At 51.1% G+C, this 18,691-nt stretch overlaps 1 protein-coding gene across 6 annotated transcripts in view; it reads right to left on the reverse strand.

Annotated features, from left to right (window-relative positions):
* Window positions 1–5,066, reverse strand: part of DAGLA (diacylglycerol lipase alpha) — a 64,844-nt gene extending 59,778 nt beyond the window's left edge. For 5 of the 6 annotated variants that reach the window (XM_055721823.1, XM_055721819.1, XM_055721822.1 and 2 more), the window contains exon 1: window positions 4,929–5,066. The gene's annotated coding sequence lies outside the window, so the exon portion shown is untranslated. The remainder of the gene's footprint in view (window positions 1–4,928) is intronic. The other variant, XM_055721820.1, reaches the window with a different exon arrangement.
* Window positions 5,067–18,691: the final 13,625 nt, after the last annotated feature.

Here is an 18,691-nt window from a genome sequence, read left to right on the forward strand (position 1 = left end):
GAGAGAAATTCTTATTAAGGTCAAAGACATCACTGAGGAATCTACTTGTAGTTTTCATTTCACACAAAGGGAACATGCAAGGACCAAAAGCAGGCTGGCTACTGATTTAACAGCTTGAACAGAACTAAAAGCCATGAATTTTCATGCAATTCCAGACGCATTTGTAATCAACCTGAAGGAGACAGAAAGCCAGACCTCCTCAAAGAGGGAGGGAGGAGAACTTCCAGAGGTCTACAAGAGACTGCAGGAGCATGAGTCCAGCTAAAGAAGCATTTGTGCAAGAGCAGACAGACTAGAAGCTTGGGGGTTAAGAACCCATTACAAAACTCCTTGTTAGTCAGGCAGCCTGCTTGCCATGCAGATTTTCTACTCTCACTGCAAGGAAGAAAAAACATAATCAGTAAGCTTTTTTATTTAATCTTTTAGCTTGACATCTTTTCAAAGAAATCCAGTGCATGAGGTAAGGGACCCATGCCCCTTTCACTGGCAGGAAGAAGGAAAAGAATAAGGAGGAGGAAAGAAAAAGACAGAAAAAATGCCTGAAGATAGAGGGCACATTTTTTTTTCTAAAGCTCAGCAGGAATTCTGCATTTTATTCAAAATAACTTTGTAATTAATTTAGGATCAAGATGCCACGCAACATAACTTAAATTTATGCACCCAAGCAAGCTAGCAGAATAAAAGTGCTTAGCACCTTGCATTACAGAATTACAGTTAGAGCAATTGCTGCGGTAGGAGACAAAAAAAATTACATTGTATTATTGGAAAGCAGAGTGAGATCTAGCAAGCAGGATCAACACAGCTGCGCAAAGGGAGCAGACTCTAGAGTCGATGTCTGTGCCCTGCAAGTAAACTATCAACTCCCAGCTATGCTTGTGCTCTTAAAATACATAGCAATTTGATTTTTGTTTCAGTGGGTAAACTCCATTTCTTACCAAAATCACCGAAATAACTTCAGTTTCTTGTGTCTTAAAAGGTCAAACCTGGACAGATACCACACCTGGCAAATTTTCAAGATTTTTCCTCTGATTTCTCTTTAGAAATACACAAAACAAAGCATTAGCTTGAAAACAAATGAATGTAGCTCTGACTAGAAGCATCGCACAATTCCCACCACCGTGAAACACATGCCACATATGTTTGCTCTGGCAGACAAACATTTAAATTAACAGTATCACGTAGGTACAGCGCAGAATAAAGAAAATACCAGCATAAACTAGCTTCAAGTTAAAAGTCTGATTGACTCCAAGAATCTACTCCAGTAAGAATAAACATCCCAAAGCTATCCGCAGATCCCAAGAGTCCATTTGTCACGCTCCCGATAGCACAAAGGACACTTTCATAAACTCCCTTCCCCAGCTCTTGACAAACTCCAGCCCTGCAGCCCTCCAAGAGCAGATGAAAATAGTTTCACCCTTCCAAGCATCTCAATTTCTGTCTCTTTAAGTGTAACTTCCTCAAAGTCCAACACTGAATCCAGCTCAGGATGTACTTATTCATCTGCTGGATCACTGTCAGGATCAGAGAGACTGCTAGTTTTAACCAAGGATTATTTACTGCTACCTAGGTGGCAAGCTGAAACAGGACATACCCTGTTCTCTCAAGAGGAAAAGCTGGGTGCAGACCCCCCGAAGTAAAAGCTGCTTGTTCTAGAGCAGATACAATTGTTACCCAGGCAGGGGGCAAGTCTCAAGCATCCTTCCCCTGTCTGAAGACAGAACAGAAGCACTGCTGGTTTAATGCAAGAAAGTTTAATAAATTTTAGGCAGGCCAGTAAATGACTCAAAGCCTGAAAGGCTGTTATCTGCCCAAAGCTGAGCAGCGTACCAAGCATGCTGGGGTTTTACTCTCAAGCTTTAGCATTCCTGTATTCCCTACAGGTCTCCAGCTTGATGGGCCTTGCCTGGAAGAGACCCTCAAAAGATTGGTATTCATGTTGCTTTAAGGAGAGTTTTTTAAGTCACAAAGGCTTGGAAGAAGTGTATAAATGTTTTGGTTGGTTGGGGTTTTTTTTTATGCAAATCAATACAATTATATTGCAATGCAAAAACTACATTGACCTAGTTTTGATGAGCTAACTCATAAAATTAATTAACTTCTAAGGAGGCTGCATAGGAAACATCCCTTTGCCTGTCTTTACACTTGGCACTATAAAACATCATTAAACATCTGTACCTTCAGCACCCTGGGATTAAAGGTCGCAGAACAAAGAGAGACACCACCTGAACTTCACATGGAATATAACAGCAATTCACAGCTTCTGCACTCAGGGAATGCCAAACTGGTTTGGTTTTGCTTTGGGGTTTTGTGTGTGTGTGTTTGTTTTGGGTTTGTTTGTTTGTTTTGGGAGGGGGGGGAGTTGTTGGTGGGGGGTTTTTTTGTTGTTTGTTTGTGGGGTTTTTTTGTTGTTTGTTTTTTACAGAAGGGAATCAAAGACGGGTGAGACTGATAAAAACATGCAAGTCAAGTGGATCTGTCAAAGGGCCTGCAAGTTTATGTCTCGAGTTTCTGGTCAGACACACACAGTGTTTAACAGATACATAAAAAAAAATCTCCTGTCTTGGAACAAACTGAGGTAGACATCGCACGAGGAATGTGACATTTATATTCTCATGCAAAGTCCAAAAGCACATCTGTGCACTTACATACAAAGATTCTTTTTGTTGTAACTATTTGTTTATAGGAATTTTGAAAAAGTTTCATAAAAAGTAGAACTCCGCCCAAACGTGGTACAATGCAAATGCACTCACTGAGTATCTGCTGAAGGCAAGTCTCCTCAACTTTTTTAAACAGTTTGCTATCCACATATTTTTTTTTTATGAAACAGACTGACAGCTATTTTGGTTTACCCTATTTTTCTCTGTTTTTTTAACATAGCTTTTTATCATTGGAGGGAGTATTTTCATCCTTTCTACTTTTCTTCCTGGAGCAGCAGGTTTCTTAATTTTAACCACTCAGATCACACTGTTGCACAACTGTTCCTTCCTAGGAGTCTAGAAGGGGAACAGGGTGGACAGCACAGTGAAGCTTGACTTTCTCATTAACCATTTCCCAGCAATGACCGAGCAGTCAGGGACTTCCAGCAATCCCTGTTTCTGTGACTTCTGATTTGATTTTGCAGACAGTAGTCAAAAAGATCTAGCCCAGAGCCTTAAGTTCAAATGGAATTTTGATCAAATCTGGTTTTTACAGGTCAGCATTATCAAAATCAGTATTAGCAATACAGATTTTGCTCATATTCTCAAGTATAATTTTGACTCTAGCACATTATGGAGAGAATAAAATTTTTGTAGAACAGCAGACACAGTAACTCCCAAATATCTTCTTTTATTTAATTACGGATTTAAAGGGGAGCACTATGTCCTACTCTTGTCTGAAGAGTTTTGGTTACAGAAGTTCCATGCTATATGCATTATTTACCATGTAGCAGATGTTGCTCATGTTTCTTGTCCCTGTTAGCCATTACCAGCCTGCCTGTCTACTACAAACTGACACACGCTCACTGGGCTGAGCAGTGACCTAATCAGCAGCTTTGAGAACCTGATGTAACTTATGACACAGAAAGCTAACACCTAGGAAAACAAATAGCTTCACTCAGATAATGTTTCTTATTTAGAAAGCTTTCCACCGGTGCCCACTAGATACACATTTCACTGAAGCCAATGTCATAAAACTGAGAGATTAAAGACAGTCTTTACAGAAGCCACTTCCTACAATTTCATTATCTCCCAGCCACTACTACTTTAAAAACACTCAGCCTGACCACACAAGCACAGACATTTCTTGCTGTTCAGCCAGAAAACGACAGTCAGCGGGATGGAGCAACTCATCACCAGGTATTACGAAGTTTTATCCCGGCAGGTGAATTAACTTCCCACCTTGGCAGAGGTTATACTTTCCCTCAGAGCCATTTCCTTTAACACGCTGGCTAATCCCTCCAACAGAGATTTGCTGCTTTCAGTACACCACACTTGAACACCCCAGCATCCCAGGAGCTGCCTATACTATCCTTGGCAATCACTATGCTCTTTTCCACCTGGATGTGGCTGTAAGCACCACCCTGCGTATCAGGACCTGCAGACAGTCTTCACTCCTATATCACAAGTGGTAACTGAAGCCTGTCGCGAGCACACTGGCAGGGACCAATTCACAGCACAGGCACAGCATGAAAGCTGGCTGAGCAGTCTGGCAACGTCCCAGCTGCAAGAGCTCAGAGTGATATATCCTTTACTTTAAGCATGCAGTTCTCTGTGACCCTTACTGGGGATTTCTACGGTCAGGGCCCATCAACCACTATGGCAGATCCATGTCGCCGGAGTACTCAGTGCCAGCTACCTGTTTCAGATAGCGGTCCCTGCGGAGAAGTAATAAAGGCTGAGAGGCAGAATCCATGTGTCACACCCACCTCCCTCCGCACACCGGCGGCTTCTCCCTGCACAGCCAGCAACACCTACCGGCTCTCCCGCACCAGGCTGGTGCTGACAGCCAGGGCCAGCTCGGGCCGGGGTCCTGGGTCCTGCTCCGGACCCCACACCAGCCCCCCGTGCCGTCCGCACCCGCCCAGGGCAGGGTCGCCCCTTTCTGCGGGATGCGGCCCCGTCCCGGGCCCGGCCGGCTGGCAGTGCTGGCGCTGCTCCGGCGGCCGCCCTGCCCCTGCCCTGCCCGGCCGGGGGGGGACGAGGCGCCCCCCGGACACAGTCCGGCCCGCACCCGCCGCCGCCCCCAGGACGGAACAAAGCGCGGCGGGGCCGGGCCCAGGGCCGGGAGCGTCCCCCCCCGCCCCAGCACCCGCCTGTCCCCTCAGCATCCCCCCACCCCGGCCCGGGGACCTGCCCGCCCGCCGCAGGGAAGGCCCCGCCGCTGCGGGGGGCGCTGCCGGCCCCCCCCAGGCCCACGGGGGTCGCCGCCACCCTCCCGCCTCCCCTCACCTCTCAGCCGCCGCCACCAGCCACGCAGGCCCAGGGCCGCCGCCACCTCCATCCCGGGGGCCTCACGGCCCCCCGATTCTCTAACACCGCCTCCGCCCGTGCAGGGGCCGCCCCCGCCCGTGCCGGGCCGCCCACTGCGTCAGCTTCGTAAGGGCCGCTACGCACCCAGCGGTCACCATGGCGACGGCTGTGGCGGGGGTTGGGGGGAGCGCGTAAGTACAGGGGGCGGCGGCGCCCCCTGGCGGGCCCGAGGCAGCGGCGCGGGCCGGGCCTTCCCGCTGCGGGCTGAGAGGAGCGGGGCCGCCATCGCCCCCTCCTCAGGGGGGCCGGACCCCAGCCAGGGCGCACACACCCCCCGGCTATTCCTCACCTCTCCCTGCTCGGCGCCACGCAGCCCCCTGAGGGGGCCTGCGACCTACCCCCACCAGGGGCACATCGCGGCCCCACAGCCCGGGACAGCCAGAGCCCCCCTAAACCCACTGCGGGCATCGGGGTGGCCTTGTCCCCCCCCGGCGAGGCCACCCGCTGCTGCCAGGCCAGCCCCAGCACCGCCCTTCTGACAGCTTCGGGCACTCCTGGCATCCCTTTTCCCTGAGAAGGGCCCAGTGGCATAACATCACACACACACACACACCCCGAACCCCCCGGCCAGGACCCCCTCCCCACGGAGCTCCCCCCGGCCAGGACCCCACTCTGCTCAGCCCATCAGGCCAGCCACCAGCCGCCCACCCCTGAGGTACCCCCCTTCCAACCCTCAGAGCAACGGTTTAGGTTTCCAGGCCAGGGCTGGTTATTGCCTTTTAATCCAAAGGCTTCAAGCTATAACCTGGCTGAAATGGAAATAAGGTTTTCTTGTCTATAACTTTACAGGTCTGCGTGGCCTGAATGACCGGTGCTCTCCGGCAATCTGAGCACAAGTGCCTCCTGCTCACACGTATACTTACTAACAAAGCCCTCAGAAGGATGGATGAGCCATGTCAGCCTTCTCCTGGTCTCGGCATTTGGGTGGGAGGCAGGACAGCAGTGGCACAGGTCAGACACAGCACCAGCCTCAGCATGGCAAGTGCTGAAGTATCAGCCAAGGACATAGTTGAGATGCTCTTATTGCAAAAGACTAGAAAAGTAGAAAAAAAAAAAAAAAAAAAAAAAAAAAAAGTCTCTTGTGGGTAGGAATACCTGTCCCAGAAAACAGTGCAGCTCATTCAGCAGGGGACAGCAGCATATACCCATCTGTCCATTCCTCCTTAAAGGAAGTAGAGCAGCCTTCAAATGGTCTGCTCAGTGATATCACTATACCTTGAAAATAAAATAGCCTGGCAGTACTATAGGTGGTAGAAAAACATTCAGCAACAGCTTTGAAGCTCTGGTATTCATTTATGCTGAGGTCTCTGTATACTGTTCAGGCATTAAAAAAAAAAATAAAAAAATCACTCACACTCATTTTAAGTCCCTTTATCTTGTCAGACAGGTGTAAAGTGGCTCTGGTTTAGATGAAAAGCTGGTGCCAAATATAGTATTTAGACAAACCATTTCATCCTGCATGTGGCACTTTCAAGGTCTTCCTTCAGCACAACCATCCTCAGCAGAGCAGTGCCAATCCAGTGGGCAGACACTCCTGCAAGTGCTGAAACCTAGAGCAGACAGAAGCAAGACTCTCAGGAAAACTTCAGTCGCTATTTTATTAATGAAAATACAATCAGTAGCTGTTCAAGACTTTCAATTCGAGTGGTGGTATAGAGTACATACCAGCCCAGATCCTGCCAATTAATGTACACAAGTCATCACAGGCAATTAATCTCATACAGCTCAGGCTTTCTGCTTGCAAGCAGCCCCAGCTGTCCGTATCTAACTCTGCTCCACAAGAGAGCTGCCGGTTAGCAAGGGACAGACCATATTTATAGCCCAGCCTCAGCAACAGAGTACATCACAGCTACCGGCAGGTCTTTCTTTGCAGGTTCTGTATGGCAGTGACACAATCTACAAACAAATTTGGACTTTGTTTTGTGTAAGCCTGTTTCCTTAACACTCCCTCAAAGTGTAAGGGAAGGGCTTAACACCCCTCAGAAATCCCCTGTCTCTGCCCTCATGCAAAGGACATTGCTCCCTATCACTGCATGGGAGGGTGGGTGGCAGAGCACTCAGGGTAATACCTACTTGCCAGAAGAAAAAAGCTGCTTGATTAAGACATTAATTTGAGGTGGTGCATAAATTAAACCACTTTAGCCCTGCTGAACCCAGTCTCCACCTACATCCTCTCTAGCAAGAGCATTAACTTCAGTTTCCCATCCTGGGGAAGATGAAAGAGTTTGGTTTGGAGTGCCCAGGGCAATGGCATGGAGATGTACGTGCGTCAGTGACAAGTCCTACATCTTAGGAGGGATGTAGGAGAGCAGAGTTACAGCAAAGATACATATATCAGCTGGGTTACCACAGCTGATGGCTCAGGTACATGCCTATTAGGGTGCACTTACACAGCCTGCTTTATTGCCTCTCCATCAGGAGATCACCTCCACTGACACACCACCATCGGTTTCATAATAAAACCTTCAGCAGCCACATCAGCTTAATTAATTGCCGTCCCTCACCATCCCCACTCACCCTTGGGCTATCCTGCAGTGTTGTAGCCAAGATGAAGAATAACCCAAGAACATGAGGATAGGGGGCATTCTCTGTGGTTCTTTAAGCTGGAGCCTGTCATACCTCAACCAGACAGGTATGGCACACAGCTGTTTGTCACCACAGCCTTGGAATCGCCGATATCAGCTCCCCAGGACAAGTGAAATGTCCAGACTGCTGTGGACAGCCTTGGCAGAGCTCTGGAGATCTCCAACATGCCAGCAGCGCACAGGAAGTATGCGATCAACAAAGAACCCGTCCAGCTCTGCTGATCTGAGTGTCCTGAAGAAAGCCAGTGGGATTCTGGGGTTAAGGATCACATTCTTCTAAACCTAAAAGCAAAACAAACGCCTCTCCAGGAAATTTAGAAAAGTAACAAGGATCTGCCATGTACAAACCCAGGAGCCATCAGCTACCAAAAATAGCTGTGTACATGGGAAGCTTATTATTATTATTATTATTCAGTTTGTTTTAGTTACTACCACCCCCAAGCACAGCACATCCAATCACACTGCTCTTAAATTCTGCTCCTGCTTGCCTCCCCAGTCAGAACCAGACAGTTTGTTACTCCTCTGGTAACAAGCCCCTCTCCTCCTCAATCCCAACCCTGACAGTTTCCCTGAACTGTTCTGTGAGTATTACAATAAAATCACAGGAAAAAATATATTAACAAGCTTACATGGGATCTTCTGAGAGCACAGAAATGGTGGTTCAAACATCCAGGCTACCCAGCTGCCTTCTGTCTCCTGTTCAAGCCCTGCAAAACACCAAGCCAGAGGGGAGCCCCATCATCCCTGCAGCAGCTGCAGGCATTATGCCAGGTTCATCTTTATTTCCTGGCAGGCTAAAACTGCCTTGAGATAACTTTTTGCATTAGCACAAACTCTCACCACCAAATGATCATACCACAGCTTCTTCCACCACATATATTGGGAAATAAAGCCACCTCTGCTACTTGTGATCACTTCTTTGTGGTGGAGGGGACAGGAGATGCCTGAGCACTGTGCAGAGAGCAACCAGCCCCCAGCCCTTGCAGGTGACATGGCTAAATTCAAAGGAGGTGACATCAACAAGCATCTTGGCAAGATTATTTTTTTTTAATTCTCAAAGGGAGGGTCACTGGGGACAGGCCATTACCAAAAGATGAACAATAACATCACCCCAATATTCCCTTCAGAGGCACACGCCCCAGTACCTCACCCACCATCTCTCACACTTCGGAATATCAGTTAACCATGTTTCCCCAGCAAAGTACCACCAAATCAGAAAAACCCCACACAGTTTCCTTCAGATGATGCCAATACCAGGTACAACCAGAACTGGGGAGGTAACTCTAAAAAACAAAGCAAGAGGGATCCCTGTCCCCCACTTCCATCACATCAAGCGTGAAGTGCCTGCATCTGCTTCCAGCGCCCATGGTAGCTGTGCCTCCCCAGCCTGCCTGTCAGCTCTTCTTCACTACCCGGCATGACTCCCACCTGCAGTTAGCCAGAGCCATCAGTCCCCATCGCCTACTACCGGAGCATTTCTTAGCTAGCGCCTTCAGGCTGATCCTGCTTGGCTTAGAAGCTCCCCACACACACCAGCTAGCCAGGTCCTTCATTATCCACCAACAGATCCCCCCGCCGAAAGCTGCTCTGCCTTGATGCCCACAGAAGAGCTGTGATCCCAACACACAGAGCCACCACCTCCCAGACTGGCCCTCCATCTTCTGCTTCCTCACTTCCCTGTCCCCTGTGCTGGCACCGCAGAGTTCCCAAAGCAGGGACTAGCAGATGCTAATGCCCCCACAGCAGAACCAGCTGCTTCAGCACTGCAAATAAACAGCATTACTCAAATCTTAACTAAAAATCATTATCCTAACGAAGGTGCTTCTCTTCTGCTCAGCATGTTTGCAAAATTCTCCATCTCCTGCAGGCTAGATCAGGGCCTTCTGCAGTTCCTCCAGGCACCAGGACATGCCTTGGAGGGGTACCACGCTGCTGTGCCAAGCAGTCATTCCCCCACACCATGTTCAGGATTATGCACCCAGCCTCCCTCCCATTAAATAAATGTTCATTAGCATTTTACAAGCATCATTACAACTAAGATAGCCAGCATAGTACCCATGTCAAGGTTCAGGGAGCTGTACAAGTCAAAGCAGGGGCACTGCCAACTTGAATACTCCACAGGTACTACTGTCAGGACACCCCAGGAGAGACGTTTGGTTTCTGTTGGGGACAAACTCTGGTGCCCCCATTCTCGCCTTTCAAAAGGCAAGAGGCTGGTCTAATATCTAATATGGAGCACCCAGGTGGCTGGATTCGGTCTTGGCCCACCCTGTGTGCCTGAACCCCCAAAACAACTCAGTTCCTCCTGTCAGCTAAGGCTCATTTCAGAGATGAGACCTCTCCAGCCTCAGCCAGTCTAACCTGAGGACAGATGCTCTGGAGACAAGCTGAAAGCACAAAGCCAGGCTTTTAAACCAGCACACACAGGGGTTTACAGGCTGCTCCAGGAGCTGAAATACCACCCAGCGGCTGGGCAGGGCCTCTTTACTCACAGGGTGGCAAACCTCTGCCACGCTTGTGAAGAGTCGGACCATTACCAAGGTGTGCGGCAGCACCCAGTTCCCAGTGCAGGCTTGCAGGGCAGTGTGCTGCTGGCACCTTCCTGGCCAGCTTGGCAGTTCCTTCTCCTGGGCACAGCCCTTTCACACCAGCACAGACACATACTGGTAGGCAGCCCCTTTTGCCCAGCCAGGAGGTTTCCAAGCCCTGCCTCAGCAGGTGGGACCACATTTCCAGCCACAAAGCTGCTTCCTCAGGCACTGCTTTGCAGGATTCCTCCCGTCTGCAAGCCATCTCCCACACAGGGAGCCAGGGCACTACATGCCTTTACAATGCAGCGGGTTCACTTTTGGCATATAGTAAATACATACGTGTGCACACGTGTTTATTTTACTGGCCTTGACAGGAAGCCTAGAAACGATTTCTCCCCCAGGTTGCATTTGGTAATTCAGCACAGCCTTTGCTGCTAATGATTCCAAGCACAAACTCATCCTCCAGCTGCTTTTCTAAATTTGTGCCAGATCTAACTATGGAAGCCAAGCCTCAAAGACTTGCTATAAATCCCGCCAGCACTTCCCCCTCCCAAGGACATTATCCAGCATTACCCAAGCTGTGACTCTTCAGCCCAGAAATTTCTCATTGGTAAATAGCCATCTCCACTGAAGAGGAACATTAAATAACATTTCACTGGAGCTCTCACCACCGCTGAGGCTGCTTAGCAAAGCTCAGGGCCTTTTCCTGCCCAGCAGCAGCAGGTGGCCTCTCCATCAGAGAAAAGCAGGTGAGTGGTCCAGGCTGTTGGTACATTTGCCATCATCCTCCAGCTCCATTGCATGCTACCTCTTGGACAAACCCGTCATCCTTAGCAAGCCATACATTGCCCTGTGCTGAAGTTTGCTTTTTTTTTTTTGCCTGGGATTATAAACCCTTGTGGTTTTGCAGAAAAAAGGAATCATAGATATGAACCCTAAAGGCTCAGAGGGGGGGAAATGCAAACCCGCAAGCTCCTCGTTCTGGGGACCTGACCTATGACGTTGCGTTTGCAGTGCTGGCAGCCCAGCAGAGACCCTGGCTCCCCCAGAGCACTACCTCACCGCAGTGCAATAATATGTCATTTTCTTTATCTGCTTGACCCCCCCACCACCACCAAATTCCTACACGCTCTCTTACTTCTCCTCACCGCCTACCTTTCAAATGCCCTTGGCTCCATCCTCCTTGCTAAAACCTCATTTGAAAGGAAAGCTCTAGCCCAGAAATGAATCAGGATTTTTTAACAGGAGCTTTAGGGATGTGGGATGCATTCACCCCCACAAGCAGGAGAGCTGGCCTTTTCCCAGGGCTCTGCAGGACTCGGTCAGGTGGCATTAACACAGCTTCCCTGCAGAGGAACATTGGCCAAGACATCAAACCATGAGAATTTACCCCATGGGCTGACCAAGAATGAGCTGCTTTCTAATTCTCAGTAGCTTGCTAACCTCCTGTAACAGGAATCATTGCAGCAAGATAGGAAAGTTTACAGTTCAGCTGTGTTGTGCCTGTCAGTGGTGGAGAGAAGCAGTTGTAAGAGAGCACTGAGCCCGCTTCTCCCTCACCAAGCAGCACCTGCAGCCTCCCGGGCTCTCTAGGAAGCAAGAGGGACCATGAATACCACTGTTGGATGTGGGCACTGCACAGAAGATGCAGATGCTGCTCAGAAGATGCCACCCCTCCCTGTTCGCCATGTGCCTGGTTGTTAGTCAGATGCAATTAAAAAGCAGCAGCTGGAGCCAGGCTACTTGGATAATTTCATTAGGCCAAATGCCCTCCCTTCTCTGCTTGCTTGGGGGCCTGCACTTGCTTCTGGAGGTGATTCTTAGCAGGGCTGAGGCAGTAGTACTGAACCAGAAGGTTTCACATTAAGGATTCCTCTCTGGCTCTGCTCCTGGCTCCTTGCCCACTCCTCACACCAGGCTGCAGAGCCATCCCTTGGTTCTCTAGGGCCTCAAAAACCTTTCTAACCCACTTGGCTTTCGCCCAGCTCCGAACTGCCAGAGGGGGAGTCTCTGCTTTCGCCTGGAGACTGTGCTTCCCATTGAGATCCTAATCCTCCTCACAGTACTAGTCAGAGCACAGCTCCTCCACAAAGCAGCGTGCAGAGGTGTGGGGATCACAGCCCATCAGGCAGATGGGAGAGGGACCTAGGAGCAAAGCAGAGAGGACCAATATCCCAGAATAATTATCCTATTGAGAGGTTCCCAGTTTTCCCTCACAGACCATGAAACACAGTGGCGCATCGCATCCTCCCTCCCTCAGATACAGGTTGTTCAATACTTACAGCAGCAACTGAGACATCACCACTGTGCCTCGAGTCTCCAGGATGGTCTTGGTTTTGCAGAGGGAAGCCTGCCTTCCAGTGGGTCTTTCCTCTGGGACCTCTCTCATGGAGCCCTGCCATGCCACAGTGAGAGAGGCAAGGCAGTTCTGGGATTTATTGTGCACCAACACCCTTATCCTTGCCCCAGAAGCACAAAACAGCTGAAGTATGGCCTCTAGCAGCTGCCCTCACCACCCAGAGCCCACTTCTGATGGGAAAAGAGCAGCAAAACCCAGGCTGATCCTTTCTTGTGTACCTTTGTGTCAAACCTCTGTGTCCAGGTCTGGGCTTCCCAGTTCAAGAGAGACAGGGAACTGCTGGAGACAGGCCAGGAGAGGCTACAAAGATGATGAGGGGATGGAGCATCTCCCCAGTGAGCAAAGGCTGAAAGAGCTGAGCGTGTTCAGCCTGGAGAAAACAGAGAGGGGATCTTACCAACATATACAAATATTTTAAGGACAAGTGTCAGGAGGACAGGGTCAGGCTCTTTTCAGTGGTGTCCAGCAACAGGACAAGGGGCAACAGGCACAAACTGAAACACAGCAACTTCCATCTGAATACAAGGAAAACCCTCTTTACCTTGAGGGTGACAAAGCCCTGGCCAGGCTGCCCAGAGAGGTTGTGGATTCTCCTTCTCTGGAGACTGTCAAACCCACCTGGACATAACTCTGTGCAACCTGCTTTAGGAGAACCTGCTTCAGCAGGGGGGTGGACTAGATCAGGGGTCCTCAAACTTTTTAAACAGAGGGCCGGTGCGCGGATGAAGTGGCAGGAGGTCATCTGCGGCTGCTTGGTTTCCCCCCCAACCCCTGGCAGGGGGTTCTGTAAATACCGGGGGCTGGATTGAGGACCCTGGGGGGGGCGCAGTTTGAGGACCCCTGGACTAGATTATCTCCACAGGTCCCTTCCAACCCTGGCCATTCTGTGAAACTACGGCACAGGGAAACAGCAGAAAGCAATAAACCATAAGCAGTAAGGGTGAAGCAGCAGGGCTGTTAGACAGACGTGCTCCAGGGGCGCAGGGTTCCTCTGCAGGCTCATGCCAGGGAGCAAAGGCCACATGAGGAAGGGTGAGTCTGAACAGATAATGCTGGAAATGCAACTGCTCAGCTGTTTTGGCCATGCCCAGAGCAGAGATGATGGGTGTGCAAGTGTTGAGAGATGGGGTGCTGGGACCACCCTGAGCCCCAGCTGTGCACCTTCCCCTTAGCTGCTGAAATCCATTTCGTTCTGGAAGTCACTAGTTCAGTACCCCCATCATCAGCCAAAACAGCAGCCATCAAATTCACACGTGCCACAGCTCCAGCCCCAACCCTCCAAAGTCTCTTCCCCAAAAATTACTGTTTAATCTTTACCCTGCAGCAGGCAGCCCAGCAGGTCAGAACCCAGCTGTGCTGCTGACATAAATAGCACCAATCCCTGCTCCCTGCACAGCCCCAAAACCATGACAGAGGCTGAGGCAGCAGCACATGGGTCAGGATGAGGGCGAAGGAGAAGGAACTGGAAAAGATCAGGCTGGAAAGCAACAGCCAGCAGGCAGGCACAGAAACCAGAGCCTGCCAAGAACGTGAGCAAACACAGACCCTGTCAAAACACAATAGCAGACATGTCCCCTGCGTGGAAGGGCATCATGTTGCTAGGTAAGGAGTCTCTGCTACAGTGACAAGCAAGAGGGATGATCCAGAGAGCCAAATGCAGGCAAAAAGGGAAACGAGAGAGGGTCTGACAGTCAGGATCTGCTTCAGATACTTAATGAAGGAGAAAAGGACGAATGGTTGCTAAGGGAAGTGGGACAGATGGCTGGCACAGAGAACTTGCTGACTCTTGGAGACTTAAAACTCTTTTTTTGGGGGGTGGCAGAGGAGAACAGGCAAATAGGCAGCAGCAAACGTGAGAAGATGACCACTTCCCCCTTTCCCTCCACCTCAGAGTGTCAGGGTAGATCATCTCAGAATGAAAAAGGTCACACAAGCAGCAGGAGACAAGATGCACTTGCACTTCTGCTCATCAAGAGCTCTCCCCCCTGCCAGTCCTTCATCCCGCTCCTCTTCACCAGAGGCCATGGACACCAGCACCACTGCCACACTCCCAGGCTGGGTGCACCACAGGCAAGTCACAGCACTGCTGGGCTGTCACCAGCAGGCCCCAGGACAGCAACTGGGCAAAGCCACAACTCCAAGAGAGGGGAAGCCATAGGGATGCTGGCTCTGGAGATCAGGCTGTCTGTAAAATACCACAGCTCCTGGACATGCTGTCTCTGAGATACATTTACACCTCTCGCTGACATTTAAAACCATCTGAGCCTTTTGGCTTCTGCTGCTGTCATCCCTGTGCCAGGTCTTTTCTGGCTCTAAAAGTCTCCAACTTGATTTCCCTGCAAAGACAGCCCTCCCAACAGGTCTCAAACCGCGGTGGCAGGGCAAAGGGAAGCGGGGAGAAGGTGGGAGTTTCTGCTACTGTGTCATTTGCTGGGGGTGGGAGGGGTGCCAAGAGTCTGTCAAATCCTGACGGCCATAAACAAGTCTCTGAAGGGAAGAGCTGAAAAGAAAAAAAAAAAAAAAAAAGCGCCTTGGCAACAAAGGCGGCAGAGCTCACCAACTGAGACACGCACCACTGTGCTGTGCCAAACGGAGCTGCTCTGCACCAGCATCCGAGGGTGCGAGGTCTAACGGGCAGAGCTGTGGGTTTGGAGAACTTCTGCTCCCCTCAGGCTGGGCCAGGCTCCTTCCAGCCACAGCCTCCCCAGCTGCTTTCACACCTACTGCAGCCGCAGGGCGTAAAGCCAAGGGATTTGTGAAGCAAGGAGGGGCTTTGGGAACAGCAGTCGTGACTGTCACTGGACTTGAAATCACCCCAGAAGTTCCATGAGTAGCTGCAACTCTCAACAGTTCGGTAAGCGAGTGTCCACACAGGACCCTCACCGGGCACTGGTTCCCAGCAAGCCCACATCTGTGCACACACATGCAGCCCTGGGGGGAAATGCCCAGCAGCAAGGACAAGATCAGCCACTTTGCAGGATTGCTCCGCTCCTGCTGCCAAGCAGAGGAGGAAGAATTTGCTCTGGCCGCCTCGGCACCACACAGCTCCAACCACGGAGCACCTCCGTGTCCCTGCCGTGCAGACCTGTGGCTGTGCCAGGAGGCGTGCAGACATGCCTGTGCCAGGAGCAACAGCAGCCAGCACTACGGAAAACATCCTTGGGTATTTCAAGGCAGCTGGTGCTGAGCAGAGGGAGGATGCACCACTGGCAGGACAGGACATGCCACTGTCACTCTGGCTTTGCTGTGAGATAGCTTTGGGCCACCAGAGGTTACCAGGGCCAGTAGTGGGAAGGAGAAAGGATGAGGATAGGTGTGAGTGCCAGCTCGGAGCTGCTTGCCCAGACCGTTCAGCTGCCTACACAGCCAGCTACATCTTGGAGCTACGTTCAAAGAAGCTGCACATATCAGCAGCTACCATATTGCATGCCAAACTGCCACGGCTGCTGTTAAGATAAACCCACACAAACAAACAGATGCTTAGACAAGCCAAGACGATATATTATATCAGCACTGCTCGCATGCCACAGACTGGCCCTAGGCTGGCTGCAATCCAGCTTGTCCCCTCCCAGTGGTCCTGTCAGGGAGGAGAAGTCATCAGCACATCTTGTCCCCATACATCAGGGCAATGGGGGGGGGCGGGGGGGAGTTGCCAGGGGCACGCACATCCTCTCTCCTTGCCAGCCCTTTTTGTCCCTGCCTGACAGCAGCTCAAATTCAAGTTCAGGCACGCAGCAGTGAGCAGGAATGCCGGGGTGCTGGGCGATAGAGCTTAGTTGGAAAGGAGCATCTGCAACCAGGCCAGGGGGACTGCAGCTTTCCTCTGGCCCTGGAGCCAGGGGAACAGGCCTCATGTACACAGCCTTGCCCACCATCCACCTGCTCAGTGTGACCTGCATGAGACATGCTGACTGCAGTAATGCCAGGCGGATTTACACCACCTGCTCACTGGCCACTTCCAAGCAGACACAAAGTTCAGGTGACCAAAGCAGCCTGCTATCTTGTGGGACACACTGTCACCAAAGGCCACAGCTGCGCTTGACCTCTGTATTGGCAGCAAAACCCACCTTCACCCTGAGGCACTAACACAGCACTTCTCACTGGCAGAAAACTGCCTTAAAAGCAAGGATTTCAGAAGTCTCCAGGAGAGCCTGTGCATCAGTGGGTGGGCATTCAGGAACATCTGGAGCTCACACAAACACAGAAAGGCTCAAGTGTTTCTCTGAATTCTCTCTCCTCAACCAACAAGCATCAAGATACCAAGGGCATGAACAAGAGTAAACACAGAGGCTAAAAAAAAAAAATAATAAAAAAATGCTGTCCCAAGCCTTTTGTTTTCCTCTAGCCATGCACCCCAGAGCTCCCACCACCATCTACAAGGACTTCAATGTCCTCCATCCCTTCTGCCTGAGGCTCAGGCCTAGCAGCTGCCTGGGTGCTAATGGAGCAACACCTTCCCCTTCTGTACAGGGCACCATGGCAGGCAGCAAACCCCTCTCTTCTGGGGCAGAGGGACAGGCAGTTGTGCTCTGTCCACCTCTGGCAGGCATGGGGCCAGGGACATGGGAGCACTAGGGCTGCCAGCTGCCTGGATATTGGTGCAGCAGCTCCAACTGTGACAGGGCTGTCCTGCAAATGAGCTTGGCAAGACACGAAGAGCCTAATTTTCAGAATTAGGCTGTTGTAATTACTCATCCTAAAAGCACTGGCCTCAGCTGCTGACAATGACACCAATTACACACCCAGTGCCACACAGTTGCTGCCTGCTGTTGTTGACCAGTCACCTGAGTAGACCCATACTACAGCCGTCCGTTCGGCACAGAGCACAGCACAGGCACCGCTGGCCTTCAGCGGCACAGCCCAGTGCTAGCGCTTCCCAAGCTCCTTTCAACGGCCTTAATGCCACCAGCCTGGGCCCTGGCACAGGCATGGCGAAATGCTGCGAGAAGCTGATAGGGCTCCTGCTCCTACCATGATGCTGAGCTGGGGCAAGCAGCTCCCACGGATCACGCCACCGACGCAGCACTGCACCCAAAGCATAGCTTTAACAGACTCTCCTTGAAATGTTTTTTTTTGCCTGGTCACCAGCCCAGTTATCAGTGACACTGACTCATCCTCAGGAGTGCTCTTGCTGCCGGTTGTACTGCAGATCATATCAGCCAGCAACCCCCAATGCAGCTCCTTGCCTCCAGCCTGCCATACACTCTCATGAGGGAGCATCACTGACCCTGCCAGCCACTTCTCCTAGCCACAGCTGGCTGTCCTCACAGCCACAAACACCCAAAGCCCTCCCAGAGTCAAGGAAGCATCCTTCTGATGGGAGGAACATAACTCATGCATTACAGTGACATGACAGCAGGGCTCAAGTCAGCCCAGAGCCACAGTTTGAAGTCCAACCACAAAACAGAGCATCAAGTAAGAGCAAGAAAAGGTTTTATGGCCACACAGTTGGGTTTAACCTCCAACAACCAGGTTATGAGTAGCTCAACCAGAAAGGGCACTGGGCTATACTCACACCTAGGGCTTGTGCCCCCAGGCAGAGCAAGTCACAGCCAGACAATGAATGCTAAAGTGGAAAAAGTTATTTGGGAGGGAAGGGGGATGGGGGGGGAAGAGGAAACCGACCCTGGTCTACCCACAGGGCCACAGGCTCTAGAGAGGCTTGCAGGAGATAACTCACCTTCCTCCAACACACCAGCAACAGCTCCAAGCACTGCAGAGCCCCAGGTTGCAGCCATCCCTGCAGACACAGCTCCTAAACAGGCTGCGCCTATCTTGGTTGCTCTTTAATCAGGACATATTTTATCTCTCATCTGCTCCAGGTGTGAGGCTGATGCACGGCAGCTGGGGCTCAGCCCTGCAAGTAGGACGAACTTTCTGCCAAGGGCAGGGAAACCCTAAGCCAAGGGTGTTTTGAGAATGCTGGAGCCCGCACTCAACCTGAGTGCACTCAGCCTCTCTGCTGTCCCCAGGCTGTCTGTCTATCCCTGACGATGCTGGGTCTTTGCCCCTTCAACCTGTTACCCTGGCATTCGCTCCCACCTTTCAGCTTGCTCCAGTCTCGTTGGGGTGATGGGCCCATCTGTCTTTCCTTCCCACTCAGGGGTTTCCAGATCCCCTCCTTGTCAGGGCAGAGGTCAATCTGTGCGCCCCAGCCCTGCGTAGGTGCAATGCAGAGACAGTGGCAGCTAATGAGGGAGCTCATTT

Source organism: Falco cherrug, chromosome 10 (assembly GCF_023634085.1).
Source record: "Falco cherrug isolate bFalChe1 chromosome 10, bFalChe1.pri, whole genome shotgun sequence".
Taxonomy (NCBI): domain Eukaryota; kingdom Metazoa; phylum Chordata; class Aves; order Falconiformes; family Falconidae; genus Falco; species Falco cherrug.